The sequence below is a fragment of the Ambystoma mexicanum genome, chromosome 10 (genome assembly GCF_040938575.1).
Source record: "Ambystoma mexicanum isolate Mex_15411 chromosome 10, UKY_AmexF1_1, whole genome shotgun sequence".
In the NCBI taxonomy this organism is placed as follows: Eukaryota; Metazoa; Chordata; class Amphibia; order Caudata; family Ambystomatidae; genus Ambystoma; species Ambystoma mexicanum.
Genome location: NC_090932.1, coordinates 1,504,223,074 through 1,504,240,062, shown reverse-complemented (window position 1 = coordinate 1,504,240,062; position 16,989 = coordinate 1,504,223,074). Strand labels below are relative to the sequence as shown.

The window sequence follows — 16,989 nt, the reverse complement described above, 5'->3', positions numbered from 1 at the left end:
GGAATGAAGTGATGGTATGACATCACAACAAGAAGGAAGATATTTCAGAAAAGAGAGTTGGATGTAGTGTGGGCCTCGGTCCCCAGAAAGCATTCTGGACGATGCAGATGGGCCTTGGACTTAATCCTTGCAGCCACCGGGAGCCAGTGGAGAGATTTTAGGGCTGAAGAAATGCGGCCTCTGGGCTTGAGTTCAGGGATAAGTCTGGCAGACCTATTCTGGATTAGTTGCAGAGGGCGGAGAGTAGGGGAAGGCAGATTGAGAAAGAGGCTGTTGCAGTTGTCCAGCCTAGAGAGAACCAGGGCTCTAGAGACAGTGAGCTTCTGGGAGAAAGTGAGGAAAGGAAGAATACCTCTGAGGAGGTGCAGCTGGTAGTGGGCCTTCTTGGCAAGGTTTGTGATGTGCAGAGAGAAGGAGAGGGTGGAGTCGAAGATGACACCAAGACTTTTTGCCTCACATGAAGGCGGAGGAAGATGGCCCAAGGAGGGCAGCCAGAGTGAGAGGGAGAGAAAGCAGTGGCAGTGGTCCCAATGAAAAGGATCTCCATTTTACTGGCATTGAGGCAGAGGTTGTTGGAGGCGCACCAATCCTGAATAGCGGATAGTCTGTCAGGAATGTGCGAGAGAGGAGAGGAGGCTGAGGGGAGCCTGAAAGAGAGCAGGGTGTCATCTGCATAACACTGAAAGTTACAGAAGAAAGTAGAGATCAGTTGGGTCAAGTGGGCCAAGTAGACATTGAAGAGCCAAGGTGAGAGGTTAGAGCCCTGGGGAACACCACATGTGGAGAGAGGTGGTGGTGGAGAGAAAGGGCCTAAACTGGACCTCAGAGGCACGGTCCAGGATGAAGGGTATTGAGTACAGTTGAGTTGGGTAATAGTAAACATCAGTTATCTGTTAATAGCGCCAAGATACCTCTGTGGGGTGAACGTGCACTCTACAAAATATAAATGTTATGTTACATGGAGAGAGGCGATCCTGGGGGTTGTTCAGTCCCTGGGCCTCATTACACGGTAGGCTATTAGCGCCATGGTTGCCGCCGGTATTTTACCGTGTCCGCCTTGGTGGATGGCGGAATTAACGTCCTACTCCAAGGTGAGCGGGGGCGGTAATTCTCCATTCAACAAGGCTCTTCCCCATTCACATTTTTGCCCCCATAGGGCATAATGGGAATGGGGAAGGTGCTAATTACGGTACCGCAAATTGCAGTACCGTAATTAGCTCCGAGGTCCCTTTGCGGCACCCAACTTTAACAGCTGGTAAAACCAGCCGTTAAAGTTGGGTCCCGCAATGGGAAGTCGTAGTAAGGCGGTAGGGGTTTACCGGTACCGGTGCCCTTACCGGTACCGGTAAACTCCTACCGCCTACCGTGTAATGAGGCCCCCTGTGTCTGCATAAGCAGTTCCATCCTTTGGCTTTTTTCTGCTATGAGAAAGGAAGCAGTGGTGTCCACCTTTTTACCCCCGCTCCCCCCAGAAGGTGAAGCATGCCACCAGTGTCTCCACATCAGCCCCTTACTGACAAAGAATAATTTATAGCTTTTCAGCGGGCATTAAGTGTTTCAGCTCCGACCTGGATAGCCTTCTCGTGATAATTGGTGGCTATTAATTATGATGTGTGCACCCCATGGATGCCTCGGACAGTGTTCCACTCTAAGGCCCCCCCCAGCCATCATGTTGAAATGGGCCCGCACACATCTTCAGCCGGGCCGGACTACAAGTTCCAGAAATCAAAGCAATGTTAGCTGAAAAGACAGGTTTAGCCAAAGGTGTCGCAAATGACCTGGTGCTGTGAGACAGGCATGCAATTTAGTGCTGCAGGATTTCTTCCGTAGCAATGGTCGTCAGGTTCCTTGAAGCCTGGTGGATGTTCAGGCCAATATTAATGGACTTACCCAATTCTTTTGCTCCATGAATATTTGAAAGTAATTATCTTCTCATTGTGTTGTTTTCTAGTACGCGCACTGTGACTGAACAGTCTGTTTTTGGTTGTAGCACAGTATGAGAATGCGTGTCTTGATGCATACAGGGAAGAAGCTGCATTTTGGATGATGATGGAAGGATTTGCTACACTGTCTAGTTTCTGGGGCTTGGGAGTTGGGGCCGTGATACATCAGCTGCAAAGTGGGATTTCTTCCGATGTCGTCTCTGAATTCTGAGGTCTAGTGCTTATGGTCACAGCTTGCGCCAGTTTCAGATCTCTGAGGCCTCATCCATTGGAACCCTGGCGCTGCCTACCATAATACGGTTCTATGTTCTTAGATAGCCAGGGTTTTTTTTTCCAAACATTTCCAGCCATAAAAACGAATTGAAAGTTTTCTTTTTTTAATTTGGGGGTTCTCCCCGCCCAATTCATGTTCCCCATTATCTAGTCCCTTTTCCCCACTGCCCCTGACCCTTATATCCCCTTACTCACCTACCCCCATATTATTTTATGAGTTTTTCTGGGTGGAAAATGTTGGCAAAAAAACTCCAACCCCCCATCTCACACCCCCGGAGATGTTACAACATGGTACCCATACAGCAAAGGATGAAGAAATAGCAGAGAACCCGGATCCATATCCATTGGGGGCAGAACTCTGGATGTGGCAGGGGCCACACTCTGGAATGAACAAGTAGAGGCCATCAGACCTGTGAAATATAGCCTTTGGTTGCACAAAAACCTGAAACCCTTCCTCACATCGTTTGCATTGGTTGACAGAACAATCGCTGATAATTCAGGACTTTTCTTGGCATCTTCCTTTGTTTTCTGTCTAACGTGACCCCCCCCCCCTGTTTCCACTGTTTTCCAGCATTTTCTCCCTCAGTGCCAAACTCATAATAAGGTCCATTATGGAATTGCACCTGGAATCTGAAGGTAGGTTTAGGTTCTTGTTACCGCCTTAGGTTCTCTTAGGGGCTTGTCATCCCTCTGGTACAAGAAGTCACCACCCTATGGTTTAGAGTCTAGCAATGCAATGTTCCATCACCTCCATGGTGCTCCGTCAGGGTTTTCCTCCCCTTTCTGGTGCAACGTCTCATCACTCACTGGTTCAGGGTCTCGTCATATAACATCTCATCGCCTCTCTTAGGTTTATGGTCTCATCCAACTTTGATTTAGGGTCATACCGCAAATTCATGCTCTCAATGGTTCTCTTAGTTATACAAGTTCTCCGTATTCATCCTCCTTCGGGTCCAGGCTCATCACGCCATTGTAGTTGACAAGATCTAGAGGTCCAGCATCCCTCATAATCCGCCCTCTGATGTCCCGATGTCATCTCGCTCTCTCTCTCCTGTCTGCCTTTTTCTTCTTGGTGATAGATTTTATCCATCAGCTGTTATTTTTGGATACGAAGGCTTGAGCCTCATTACTCCATCTTCTCGGGTTGAGTGTGTAGTCGTTGGTTAGGATTCTTCGTCTGTGTGGACTTGTCACAGTAGGGCTGGTTTCGCTGGGTCTTTTCCATGATGGGCCGCTCTCTGGCAGTGAAGCCAGCTTTTATTGGGGTCAGCGCTTCTGGCTCTCTCGTACGCAACTGGCTCACAGTAATTTGTTTGAGGACCTCAATGCCAGGATGATCGGCCCCTCGATGTGGAGCGTTTGCTTCTAATTTATTTATTTATTTGGGTATTTGTATTGCGCTCCTAATCTGGGTCTATCTGGGCACATTCTTAATATCAAACGGTTACAGCAGTACAGAGTGAGTGAGTTTGGTAAATCGAACCTTTGAGCGCAGTCAGTGTTTGGGCTCTAGTCTCTCTGTCACATTGCATTTGCCTTTTTGGAATTATTACCTAAAAATCTACTTGCGCAAGACATTTTGTGACCTTTGCAGCGCTGCTTCGTTGGCAAATCATTGCGTACGCCAGGGTGCTCCGGCTGCTTCCAGTATCGGTTCCGCGTATTTCGTTGTTTTGGCCGTTCTCATCACTGAACCCACACAGTAGAATTCCAAACAGTTGGCTCAATTAACATCCCCGTCGAGGCTGCACTTCTGCTACGCACACAGACTTTAAATTGGAAACATTCCTCCCCTAATAAGTATCAGTTAGCACGTATTAACATTTTAGAAGCATAAAAAGGCGGTCCTTGTTTTGAAATCTAGCATAGGAGTGTCAGCCCCCATTGGCGCCCTCCCCGTTGTGTGAGGATGACATACCTTGGTAACCAAAACCTGGCCAGTCAGTGAATAATAGTCAGACAACAGTTTACATTTTTGGAAACACAGATCACAGTTTATTGGAGCATACAAACAAAGGGGGCAGTCCCAGCCCTAAAGCACCATGGTTCCTGACCATCTATACCACAAAACGCCTAGCCCCCAAAAAGTGGGGCAAAACTTCTGACTGTTCCGGTCTCCCCTTGCTGCCTGCATGCATGTCGCAAGGCACCGGACATCCGTGCCAGATTGGTGCACAGAGTGCTTCTCCCTCGGGCCACTGCACATGAAGGTGAGGAGGCTCCAGTGTCCATAGGGATCCAATGCCCGTCATTTCGACTTTGGCTCGGGTACAGCCATCGGTTCAAGCCGTGGCGAACTCCTCCCCGGCTAGGACTGCCCCTAACTATGCCTGTGACAGAAATTAAACAATTAGTACAAAATTAAAGCCAGGAATTTCACACAATTCCCTTCACACCCACTTACACCTCGATCTCTGCTGAAAATGTAAAAATTAATACAAATTGAAACATGCAAGCATTTTTAAACCTTTTCCCCGACGCACACCCCTGTCTATGCTACAAATTGAAAAAACTATACCCCATGAAACCCGAAGCTTAAAACACTGTCCTTTGCACGTACTTACACCTCGATGTCCGCTGAAAACTAAAAGTAATACAAATTGAAGGCCGAAAATAGTGTTAAACCTTTTCCTTATTCAGACCCTACACTCCGCTGAAGAATTGAAATTTGTACGGCATGAAGCAAGCAATTTAACCCACTTTCCTTCGCTCTTACTTGCCCTCGATCTCTTCTGAAAATGTAAAATTAATACCAATTGAAGTAAGCAATCATTAGAAACCCTTTTCCTTTACCCTAATTGGCACATCGCTTTCTGGTTAAAAACGGACCAATTACTGCCCGACAAAGCAAGCCCACCCTTGGAACTATTTTCACACTGCCACTTACCCCTTGATCCTCCTTTCAACCTATATTCCACCCTCACCGTCTATTCCTACCTAGATACTCACACCCTAGTTCAACCACACTGTGCTCCCCAACCTACCATTGGGTGTGGGTGGGTGGGTAATTCGACGGAGGAGGACTGAAAGAGGCCGTGCTTCAGTCCTCCTCCGTATTTGTAGGCAGTCCCCAGGGCTGGCCGGAAATGCCTGCCCTGGGGATGCCCGCCCCCCCTCGTGACGTAGCTGACGAGGAAGTGACCTGCCTGGCCATGAGGGGAGGGGGGGCTGGAACATCCCCTAAGCAGTGACGGGTGTGTGCAAGTGCATGTGCGAAGACCCAGCGCCGGCTCAGGGGGAGCAGTCGCGCAAAGGTGGGCCCCCACCCCAAGGCACAACAAATAAAGGGCACCTTGCCTCCAGCTCTGTGTCATGCAAATTTAAGTATCATGCTGACCAAGCGCCTGTTAAGGAATCACACAGTGCCTTACGCGGCCTTTGAACACACTTTACAAGAACAGCAGGGGGGGCCCTGTTGTTCGGCTCACATATTTGGGAGGTAACTGGGGCTGTGTGGGGATTTCACTTGTAAATGTCCCTTATAATTTCCTATACATTCATAAAAATGGGCTGCTGATGACAGAGGTAGGTGTAACAAAAGTAATCACCAGCCCCTTTGTTTAGGTGCCAACCAACCACATCTTTGAGTAGGAGGTTCATTGAGGCTGCGATGGGTGCTGTCAGAATGTTGGGCAGGGTGGGGCGGGGGGGTGCACCGGAAAATCTCACACAGTGTGTTGGCAGACCTGGAGCCAGCACTGCAGAGGGACAATGCAGGGTGGCCATTTTCCTCCTGCAGTGTACAGCAGTAGTAGAGGTATAGGGCGACATCACTAGGGTGACCTCATGGCAAACGGTACCCTGGCGTCTCGGCTGGGATCCAGTTACATGCCCACTGGTATAACTCATGCAAGCCAACATCCCCAATGTCATTTGGATATATTCATCAAACCCAATTTTCGGTGAAAAATAGAAGACTGTGTAAGGCATTTGTGCCTCATTTCACCAAATGTCCCGCTGTGCTTTTGCTCCTGGGTGTTTCTACAGGGATTTCCCTCCACTGTTGACTTGGTACCCACTGCTGCCTGCTCTCGCACATCTTCCTTGAATTTCTCCAATGTGCTTCTAGGAACAACAGTCCATTCAGTGGAAAAACTTTGCTGAAAATGTTGGGGGGACATGACATGAATGTGGACAAAATAGTGTGCCATGGAAGTTGGGGGGACAAACACCCCTGCCCCCCCTAAAATTACACCATGAGTCCATTCCAGGGTCCCTTAGGACGTCTCCCAACCCCCCCCCGCTGAGGGACCACCACCAGGACGCTGGCACAGCCCCACCAGATGGATGCTCCATTAGCCTATTCAGGTCTCCACTGCCCGCTTCTTCACTAACATGCTCAAATTCTACTCTCCAACACACAAAATACATGTCAACTAAGTCACACGCACCAATTGAACACCCTTCCCAAGAGAAATTAAAGAAAAGAAGACTAGACCTCTCCAACCAACTCCTATATCAACATTTCGTCCAATGCACCTTCGCACTAAGGGGACACGGGGCACCTAAGCCACCCCCTCTGGACACATATACCTCAAGTTCTTTGGACACAAACCGCCTTGAAACTGAGCAACACAAAGTTGCCAGCAGGCATCCACACAACAGCAAATCTAGCTGGCATTTTCCCTCTTTTCCCACAAGCCCACCCCGGGCCCCTCACTTTCAGATTTGTCAGAGCACCAAGAGACCATGCAAGAGGCCACAGAGCACAGTTTAAAAACCAATAACATAAGAGGAATTTGATTGGGAGTATAAACTGATATATCGCTGGATTTGTTACAGAATGACCGAAAACCGTGCCACATATGGGACTCTCAGAGGGCGAGTTTTGCTGTTGCTTGTGTCCTTTCCAAAGAAAGGATGAACATTACTTAACAGGACATCATATGATCATTGACCCGATGACATCACTGGAGATGACATCACAAATCCTGCATCGCTCAGGAAAGGGGTCAGAGACGTACGACCTCTAAATGATGCCCCTGCCTTCTGTTGCTGTGCCACACACGGTCTGGCCACCTGCTCCTTGCTGGCGCATGGGATGGCGTGCAAAAGTGCCGGTTTTCTGTGAAAATGTCCCCAGGAAAATGTAGTCATGTGAAAATGCAGACAGCAAAAAGCTGTTTTAAAAAATATAGTCATTCAAAACAATCAATGCAAAGTGTGAAAATGTTGCCATTAATACGGTTGCCAAAAACGCTATTTTTAAATATACAAAAGTACAAGGCTGTAACCCTATCAATGACCCAAACCTTCAATAAAACATGCACAATCACCCTAACTCCGCTCCTAAACCTTCCCCAACTCTGATTTCTACTCTGAACTCTTACAGAACACTAACCCTTCAGAGCACTAAAGCATTTTATTTGCATGTTGCTCAATAAAAATTCAATGGAAAAAAAAACTCCAACCCTGTCACCAGCACACTACAAATGACAGCCATTGCATTAACCCAAACCCTTGCTCTAATCCTAATCCCTTAGACGTACCCTAATCGCAAATCTAACACTTACCCAAATGCTTACTTTGCTCCAAGCACTAGGTTTATCCAAACCCCCTTATCCTACACCAGCATCACCAGCCTTACCCAACTTCCCCTTCCCTTTCTTTACCATTTGCCCAAAGCATTACTCTGTTCGACCTAGCCTTACCATAACCCCTACCCTAACACTTACCCAGACACCTAATTTACCCTAATGACTAACCAAACCCCAACCTCACCAACCCTGCAGCAACCTGCACTGCCATTCTATGAGTGTCCAATCAGAGGGGAGGAAATACCTCCAGCACTTGGCTAAAGGTATTTCCTCCCCTTTACTCCCATGTGCTAGATGTACTGTGGTAATTTGTATTTGTATTTATTTATAGAGTGCAACCAAGCACTGAGGCAACTGGGTGCTAATCTTGCAGGTTACACAGGTATACGATATACAGGAGCATTAAGCATTGCAGGTTTCATAGACAAGGACTGTACATATATACATACACACAACAGATCTTACTAACTGCATGGACATAGAAGTCCAGGAAGTGGTACATCATTAACATTGTTTACAGTCAAGTTTTACACGTTAAGTGTACATGAATAAGTATACATGAATAGGCAATCAATGCAATGGTAACCATCATTGCATATGAAGGGTAGAAACTGGTAGTGTGTTTGGGTTTGTAAATTTTGGTTTTAAGTTTGGTTAGGTTTAGTCAATTGTTATTATAAGTATTATACAAATTGAATGCATATCTCTGGTGTAATGGATATGTACATGTAACTTTTCTCTTGTGTGTTTTATTCTCAAAATGATAAATAAAATTATTTAAAAAAAAATAAAAAATAAAAGAAACTGGAGTGTATGTAATGTAAGTCTATGAGATAGTGGATAGAAATTTACATTGCTAATTGGTGGTGTGAGGAGGCTTAGTGGGTTATTTTAGTAAGGACTGGGAAGCGGTTGTAGGTCATTTGGTCGAAAACCAAATGATCGAAATGCCATTTGATCGAGAGTCAAATGGTCGAAAAAATGGTCGATATTTATTTTTTGTAATTTTTTTTTTATGGGGGAGTTCCCCCCCAATCCCCCTTTTTCTATATACATTTTTTTTTACCAAACAAAACTAAAAAAATATATAAATAAATAAATTTAAAAAATTCGACCATTTTTTTTCCGACCATTTGACTTTCGATCAAATGGTCATTCGATCTTTTATTTTCGACCATTTGACCGGACACCCTGGGAAGCTGACTCCACCTGCCCGTTGTTGGTTAAAGTGTGGGATGGAGACACTGTGTGCTTGAGCAGTTCTGGTAGGTCGCGTAGAGGTGTGGTGTGAAAAGGTGTCCGCTAAGTAGGTTTGTGCCTGGTTGTAGAGACACTTGTGAGTGAGTGAGAGCGACTGCAGATCTATCCTTTTCTTAATATTATGCCACTTTATAGATTGTCTAGTAGTTGTAATATGATGTATTATAGGAATGTTACAAGCTGCTCTGACAGCATTATTTTGCATAACTTGCATTTTGTTAATATTCTTCTGAGATGTGCCCAGGTAGAGTGCATTACAGTAGTCAAGTTTTGATAAGACTAACGCTCTTGCTACTGTGGTGCAGTTTGTCAATGTCAGTTAGGGTCGGCAAGCTGTAATGAGCTTGCAGGTAAGTGCCGTAGAAGAGGCTAAGGCATTAGTTTGTCTCATAAATGTGAGAGCAGAGTCAGTGTAGATTCCTAGCGTTTTTACATCCTTACTTTTATGAGGTTGCTTTCAATGTTAAAAGACGAGAACATGGGCCCTAACTTGTTCAGTTTGGCTGGAGAACCAAGAAGGAGTAGCTCGGTCTTTTTGTCGTTTAGACAAAGACCATGCTTCGCCATCCAGATTTGTATAGTACTATAGATATCATTGAGTGTCTTACTGTCTGCAATGTGGTCACAAGTGATAGGTATGAGTATCTGGGTATCATCTGCATAATTATTGTATATAATAACCAGATGGTCAAGTATATCAAAAAGAGGCGTGGTAAATACATTGTAGAGAGTTGGGGAGACACACGATCCCTGTGGTACCCCACAAGTCACAGGAGAATCTGGGGAGGAGGCGGATGGAGCAAAGACTCTCATGGACGTGTTGCTAAGGAAGGATTCAATCTATGCGTTGGCTTGGTCCGAGAAGTGTGGGGCAGATGACAAGTGTTTACATAGAATTTTATGGTTCACCAAGTCAAAAGCCGCAGAGAAGTAGTAGTAGAAGTAAGGCTGATTTGCCCTTGTCTTTTAAGATCTTAATTTGTGATTTCAAGTCGATGAGTGCTGTCTCTGTCCCGTGTCTAGGTCTGAAACCTGATTGTTTTAGTCCTAGTAGATTGTTTGATTCCAGGTGCTGTTGTATCTGGAGCTATGCTGCCAGGCCCAACATTTTCAGCAGGAAAGGGATTGTGGAGATCGGTCTGTAGTTGGATGGGTTATTGGGGTCTAGGGACTTTTTATTAGTAGCGGGAGTACCCAGGCATCTTTTAGATTATTGGGAACTATGTTTGTGTTAAAGGAGGCATAATGAACGTGGTGATGAACGGAGCAAGTTCCACGGCTGCCTCTTTGATAAGTGGGGCGGGACAAATGTCGCCCTGGCAGTTAGAATGTTTAAGTTTTAGTATAATTGATTCAACCTCTTTGATGGAAAGAGGTTTGGAGGTAAATTGCAGTATATTCAGTCCCGGGTGAAGCTGATGGGTGGCTGTATCGATAAGACTTTTTTTTGTTTGTATTTTGTCTAAGAGTAGGCTAATTTCATCTTGGAGCGCCTTCTGAATGTTTGTGCACCAAGAAGTATCTTTGGTGCAAGTATCTGGTTCAGGGGCTGGAGTTTCTAGTTCTTTCAATATATTGAATAGTTCCTTAGTACTGGACGTGGCATTAGCTATACGATCATTGAAATTATCTTTTTTGGCCTGGACAATAGCTACCTTGTAGTTAGTTTAGGCGGCTGTGAAGTTGTCCTTGTTAGACCCTGACAGGGAATTTCTCCAAGTGGATTCTGCCGTTCTTTTTACTTTCCTTAAAGCCTTGAGTTTAGGGGTATACCATTTATTGATGTGCTTGCGGGGCTTGGATTTTTGGAGTTTAAGTGGAGCTATAGCATTGATGGCATTAAGTATAGTGTCATTATAAATGTTCACTAGGATAGAAGGGTCTGTGTGCAGAGTGTATGGATGGGTGATAGCTTTAAGCAGAGGCAGTTGTCTAGTGTAATGCCTGCACAATCCCAGTGGAGTCCCGCAGCCAATTAGGAGGCAAAGAACACGTGCTGAATCTCCCAATGTAAGCCTATGTGCCAAGATGTCTCTGATGGCTGTTTCCCCACCCGCCATCTTCCCCCCCACTGTCCCTCCCCTCCTACCCTCCAGAGGCACAGCCAGGATTGTCTAACAAGTGGAGTCTAACGCTAATGTAGTTGGGCCCATCGCAGTGACATTGACAACGGTAAATGTCCACACATCGGTGCTGAGTGGGCATTTACAGATTTTGGGTGGGCCATGCCCGCTCAAGCCCTACCCTGTCTACGCCTCTGCCACCATCCCCACTGATCTGATTGCAGCGGCAAAAGATGGTCTGTTATGGCCGCCATGTAAATGGAAGTGGGCCTCCGTTTGTAGCCCCACCTTCCAGATCCATGGCAGCCATCTTACTTAAGTATTTTAATTCAATGAATGGGATGCCAGATTGGCAACCCGGGATACTAATAGCGTTAAGACCCTTTCCGGCGTGCTGGATTGGGTGTTATTGACCCAGGACTCTCGTTAAACGTCCTCGCTTTCCTCTGGCCTTTAACTCAGGTCCCAGGCCGATAACACCCAATCCGGCCGGCCGGATCGGGTCTTAATGCTTACTTATCAATGGGATGTTCTGAGTCTGGAATCGTCATTGTTGGCGATTGTTGAACATGCAGATGTGGGGAAAGAGAACTGGAATTGTTTCTTTTCACTAGATCTACTGTCTGAAACCTGAGTCTCCCCAGATGTTTTGAACTACAACTCCCATGATCCCTCACCTTGACAATGCTGGCTAGGGCTCATGGAAGTGTTCGTCCAAAACATCTCGGTGGGCCAAATGTTGCAGGCCTCTGGATATGGACCATTTTTATTGATCCCTGTCTAAAACACATTTAAAAAAACTCTTGTCCTGGATGGTAAAGCGTGGCGGGCAGAATCTTGATGACGCCTCTCGTGGTGTGAGATGTCTCTTTTGCCTGTATTCTTGCCCCTCCCGACTGTCGACCTCAGCCGACAGCCTGAACTAGTTCGTCGAGCTCACAACCCTTTCCCCAGAAGAAGAGGGACAGGTTTCTGCTGAGAGCATGGCGTGACTAAAACGAGCAGGCGCCCTGCAGCAAGAGAATGCTGATCACTCGGAATAACTGCCTTTCTTTGGAGAAAGTGATTCCGCTACGGAGACCACATCGGTAAAAACGGGCTCACCACGGCTGTTCCTTTAATTTTTAGGAGCTGTGGTTTTGGAAGGCACAGATGCGTGCATGCACGGCCTGTGTGTATGTAGGTTTCTTGCACAAGAATAAGGCCAATATCCCTGCCCCCTTTTGTGGGCTTGGATTTCCCTTACCCTGCATCTTCTGATTTTCTTAACCCAGACCACCATTAGAAGAACCTTGAAGAGACCACCTTGGAGCGCGCATAAACAGCCCTTGACCACTGGATCCGCATTGCTCCCCCCTGGCCCCTCCCGCACCCCCCCTGTTCCCCCTTCATGCTCTGCTTAATGCTGCCCCTAGACCCCCTATTGTACAGCTGGGTACATGTGTGCAATGGGAAACCTCCTAGATTCATGTGAGTGCCACAGAGCTAGGGGAAAAGGCCCCTTTTTAGTTTGGGCTGTAAGGGGTCGCTTCCGCCACCCATAAACCTAAACTATTGCATTAGAGTACAGATGGGGAGGAATGGCATATGAGGTGGGATACACAACCTGTAGATGCTGTTTGGTTATTTGCCCACCCATGGCCATCCCCACCCAGTTCCTGCCCCTCCCCGCTCAAAACACCTCCTCATGGGAACTCTTTGAGCTCGCTTTAAAGAAGCCTTCCATCAAACTTTGTGCTGGAAGTTTTTTCCAAAGTAGTCTTCTGAGAGTTAATGTCTTAAATGCATTTGTAAACTCGCCACTGTTGTAATCAAAGGTCTTAACCAGGTCTGCCTTCAGCCACTCGATTTATAAGCATTGTCCATGTCCTTCACTGAAGTCCTGTTAAAAACAAGCATTGGCAAAGCCAACAGTTTTGGTTTGTGTAGTAGGATTAGGCATTTTTCCAGCACTGCTATTAGATGCCCAGGTACTCGCACCATTTTGCACCTGCTACCATCACTGGCCAGTTAATGCCAGTAAGGTTGTGACAGGCAAGTGCCTTTCTCATGCCTACACAAAAGCTCATACTGTTGGCATTGCCAATGCTTGTTGTTTCAGACAGGGAGATTTTAAACACTGATCATCAAAGAGAGAAAGATGGGCGCACGCTCTAGCAATGTACTGTGGACTACGCTCCATACACTGGTGGAAATGACCCCTTCCCCCAGCCTCCCCCCCACCGCCATCGCCCCTATAAAAGCTATGAAGTAATAAACATTTTCTAACTATGACAATCTTCCACCACTTCGCACCACCATCGTATCAGGACCGGACCTATTCCTGCCCGAACCCCCACCCCCATGAATGCCTCACCCATATTCTCCCTCTTGTAGGAAGGTTGAACATGCCTTTAAAATCTTGATATACTGATGTGTTCAACCACAGGGAGCGCATGGATGACGGCCAGTTGGTTCTCAAACCACAGAGGAGCCCTTCACATCCAATCATATGATACTGGCCATGGCGTTTGATAACCACAGTGACATCATTACAGGAAGTCCCTGTGACTCAGCCTACCCGCGCCCGGTGTGTGCGTCAAGGCTTTAAGAAGGATATTTTCATTCTCATCAGTGGAGGGGAGTTGGCGGGTGTGACAAAAACCCTAAAGGAGGGCATACAAGTTTACAAAAGTCTACCTTTAAATAAGGTTTTTAGCGCCGAAAGGCTACCAAACTGACAGAAGTTGCGCTATACAAGAACACTTTAAATTACATTATGCATAGCAACACATTGGAAAATCAAGCAAGAAATGGGGGCTGGGGGTTGGGGGGTAGGAGTTCTTTACTGGAGCAGACGTCTTGCATACAGCAGTACACAGCCCCCACCCCACTGCCGGAGCCTGTATGGAGCCTGACCCCAGTCTGTCCTTGGGGCCGGATTTATGGTGACTGTCCATATAAACAGCAACGGTGTCCAGTTAAAGGGTCGAATGCAAAAGGGTCGAATGCAAAAGGGTCGAGTGCATTCGACCGAAAACCAAAGGATCGAAAAAATGTTAAAAATATATATATTTTTGCTCTAGTGTAGCTTTAAAAGGGTTTTTTACCCCAAAAACAGAGGTTTGGGGGGGAGACCCCCCAAAAAATAAAAAATGAATAAATAATTTGATCCTTTTTTTGGTCGAATTGACTCGACCTTTTTGTCATTCGACCCTTTTTTTTCAATCCTTTGACCTATAACCAACAGCAACTATGGCCTTAGTGCAATGGAGGGGGTCAGCAACATGGCATTTTGCTTAGGACTGACTAAATGCTTGAACCAGCGCTCTCTGTATTGGACCTACCATATAGACAAGTAGTTTAGATTTTCCTGCCAACAGTACTTAACCTACCTTGAAAATACATTAGCTGGTCAAATATCAGGGGCGAGCGCTTAGCTCGCTGTGCTATCTGTGTGTGGGCTGCTGTGGCAGGTTCGAATCCCGGCATGGTCAATTCAGCCTTTCATCCTTCCGAGGTCGATAAAATTAGTACCACTCTGTAAGATAATAATGTCTTCTGTTATTTGAGTGCTATGAGACCTATGGGTGTGTAGCGCTATATAAGAAATACATTTTTATTATTATTACAGAGCGCCCTCAGACTGTGCTTTACCACTGTATAGATACTATAGTATAACTCAATCACTCACTGTCTGTACTCATTTAATTACATTAGTACATAGCTCCACAGTTGGGTACTGAGCCTTTCATGTAGAAACTGCAGTACAAAGCTTCCCTACTCTGCACTGAACTTGCTTTGTAGATACAGTGGAACAGAGCTCCCCCATTCTGAACTGAACCCACAGTAAGGATACATTAATGCAGTCTTTCCCCGGTATGTACTGAACCCATCATGCCGATACAGTAGTAGTGAGCTCTTACAGTTGCTGATGTCCCCACTAAGATAAGTAGAAGACCTAGAAGCCCCTCTCTATCTACCCACACACAACAGGCAAAGTTGGCACTCAAAATCTAGCCCACTTGCATAGGTGAGGAGATTTTATGAAGGGCAAGTAGCATTTGCAAGGTATTGGACTCTGCTGGTGAGTATCGGGATGTTTGAAACTTTTATTTGCCATTTACTGCAAACTGTTTCCAGCAAATGGCAAATAAAAGTATCACTGTAAGTGGCTGGCCTTTGGGCGGCAGCATTGCACCAAATATGAAGTGTGCTAATGGTAACATGAACCATTTTACAGAAAGCAGTGGTAAATATGTTGTCACCCGTCACCATGCAGTGAGTGAATGTCTCTTAAGTCGAGTATGTAAATGAATGAACTTGTATTGGACTAGTGGGATTTTTAAGAATTTGCAAGACTCGCTATAGCAACAGAGCAAACCACTTCCTGGGTATCCCAGGCCAGCCATCATGGCAGGCATGGCCTCAGTCCATAGACGTCCACTCTGTCCTTGTTTAATGTTATTTGTTATGTTATGTGGCATTTATATAGCGCCTTATGTATCATTGGGATGATCTCAATGCGCTGGTAGGTTGAACGCCCTCGGGAACCGTATTTCAAGTCAGTAGAGAGAGAGAGTGTGCCATAGGGTGCGTGGGTGCACCGGATATGTGTGCAGCCGGTGTGGCAGTTGCATGATAGCTGCTTCTTAGCGGTAGGTGTGGTGGTGGGGCGGTCAGTTGTATGTGTTCAATTCTGGAGGGTGGACATCCAGACTGATTTCTGGTTCCGTTAGGCCTGAGGAGACGCATAAGCTAGCGGTGTGTGCTAGCTGTGTTTAGTTAGGATGATGAGGAGTATGTGGCGGGTGTTAGTATGAGGACAGCTATACCGAATGGTCATAGTATCGCTGTGTTCTAGTTGAGTGGTGGTGTATAGGAGAGAGTGAGCATGGTAGTGTGATATGGTGGTTATCAGTAAAGTGCTTGAGATCGAGTACTCCATCTGTGCCATCCGTTCCATCCACTCCATCCATTCCATCCACCCCATCAATTCCACCCACTCCATCCATTCCATCCACTCATCCACTCCATCTGTTCTATCTAGTCCATCCGTTCAATCCACTCCATCTGTTCCATCCACTTCATTGATTCCATCCACTTCATCTATTCCATCGGTTCCATCCACTCCGTCGGTTCCATTCGTTCCATGCATCCCATCCGTTCCATACACCCCATCCATTCCATACACCCCATCCATTCCATACACTCCATCCATTCCATACACTCAATCCGTTGCATCCACTCCATCTGTTCGATCTAGTCCATCTGTTCCATCCGCACCATCTGTTCGATCTACTCCATCCGTTCCATCCACTCCGTCCGTTCTGTCCCCACTCCACCCGTCCCATCCCCACCCCATCCGTTGCATCCCCACTCCATCCATTCCATCCCCACTCCATCCGTTCCATCCCACCCCATCCGTTTCATCCCCAGCCCATCCGTTTCATCCCCAGCCCATCCGTTTCATCCCCACCCCTTCTTCCATAAAACAGAGGGCAGATTCAGTGCCTATGGTTGGTCTGAGGTCAGACTGGTGGACATGGAGAAAGCCAATCAGTTCACTGAAATCCTGGAGTTGGGATACAGCCGCTTTCTGTAGAATTTGCTGAGGAATGCTGTTATGGTGATGTATCGATAGTTGGCAAGGACAGCCGGATCATCTCGGGGTTTTCTAAGGAGCAGCATGAGAAAGCTCGTTTGTAGCTCGTAGGGGAATACATCAGCAAAGAAGGTGTTGTTGCTATTATGGTCTGTGATCATGATCACTGGACATTAGAAGGTCTACACAGCAGAATCCCACAAGTGCCAGAGCCCTCATTTGAGGAAGAACGTGGTAGAGGCCAGTGCAGGTTGGAATCATATGAGAAATGATCTAGCTAAGATCCCACAGCACTCTATACAGCTGCTCACAGACCAAACAGCCACTAT

General features: G+C 46.5%; 1 protein-coding gene and 1 long non-coding RNA gene across 11 annotated transcripts in view; one reads left to right on the top strand and one right to left on the bottom strand.

Annotated features, from left to right (window-relative positions):
* Window positions 1-16,989, top strand: part of PITPNM2 (phosphatidylinositol transfer protein membrane associated 2) — a 1,944,277-nt gene that overhangs the window by 52,296 nt on the left and 1,874,992 nt on the right. The gene's annotated exons all lie outside the window — the stretch shown is intronic.
* LOC138492486 (uncharacterized) overlaps window positions 4,183-16,989 on the bottom strand; it is a 218,443-nt gene continuing 205,636 nt past the window's right edge. For both annotated transcript variants that reach the window (XR_011276215.1, XR_011276214.1), the window contains exons 2-3: window positions 14,451-14,596; window positions 4,183-4,546 (exon numbers count right to left, since the gene is read on the bottom strand). This is a non-coding gene — a long non-coding RNA (uncharacterized lncRNA). The remainder of the gene's footprint in view (window positions 4,547-14,450; window positions 14,597-16,989) is intronic.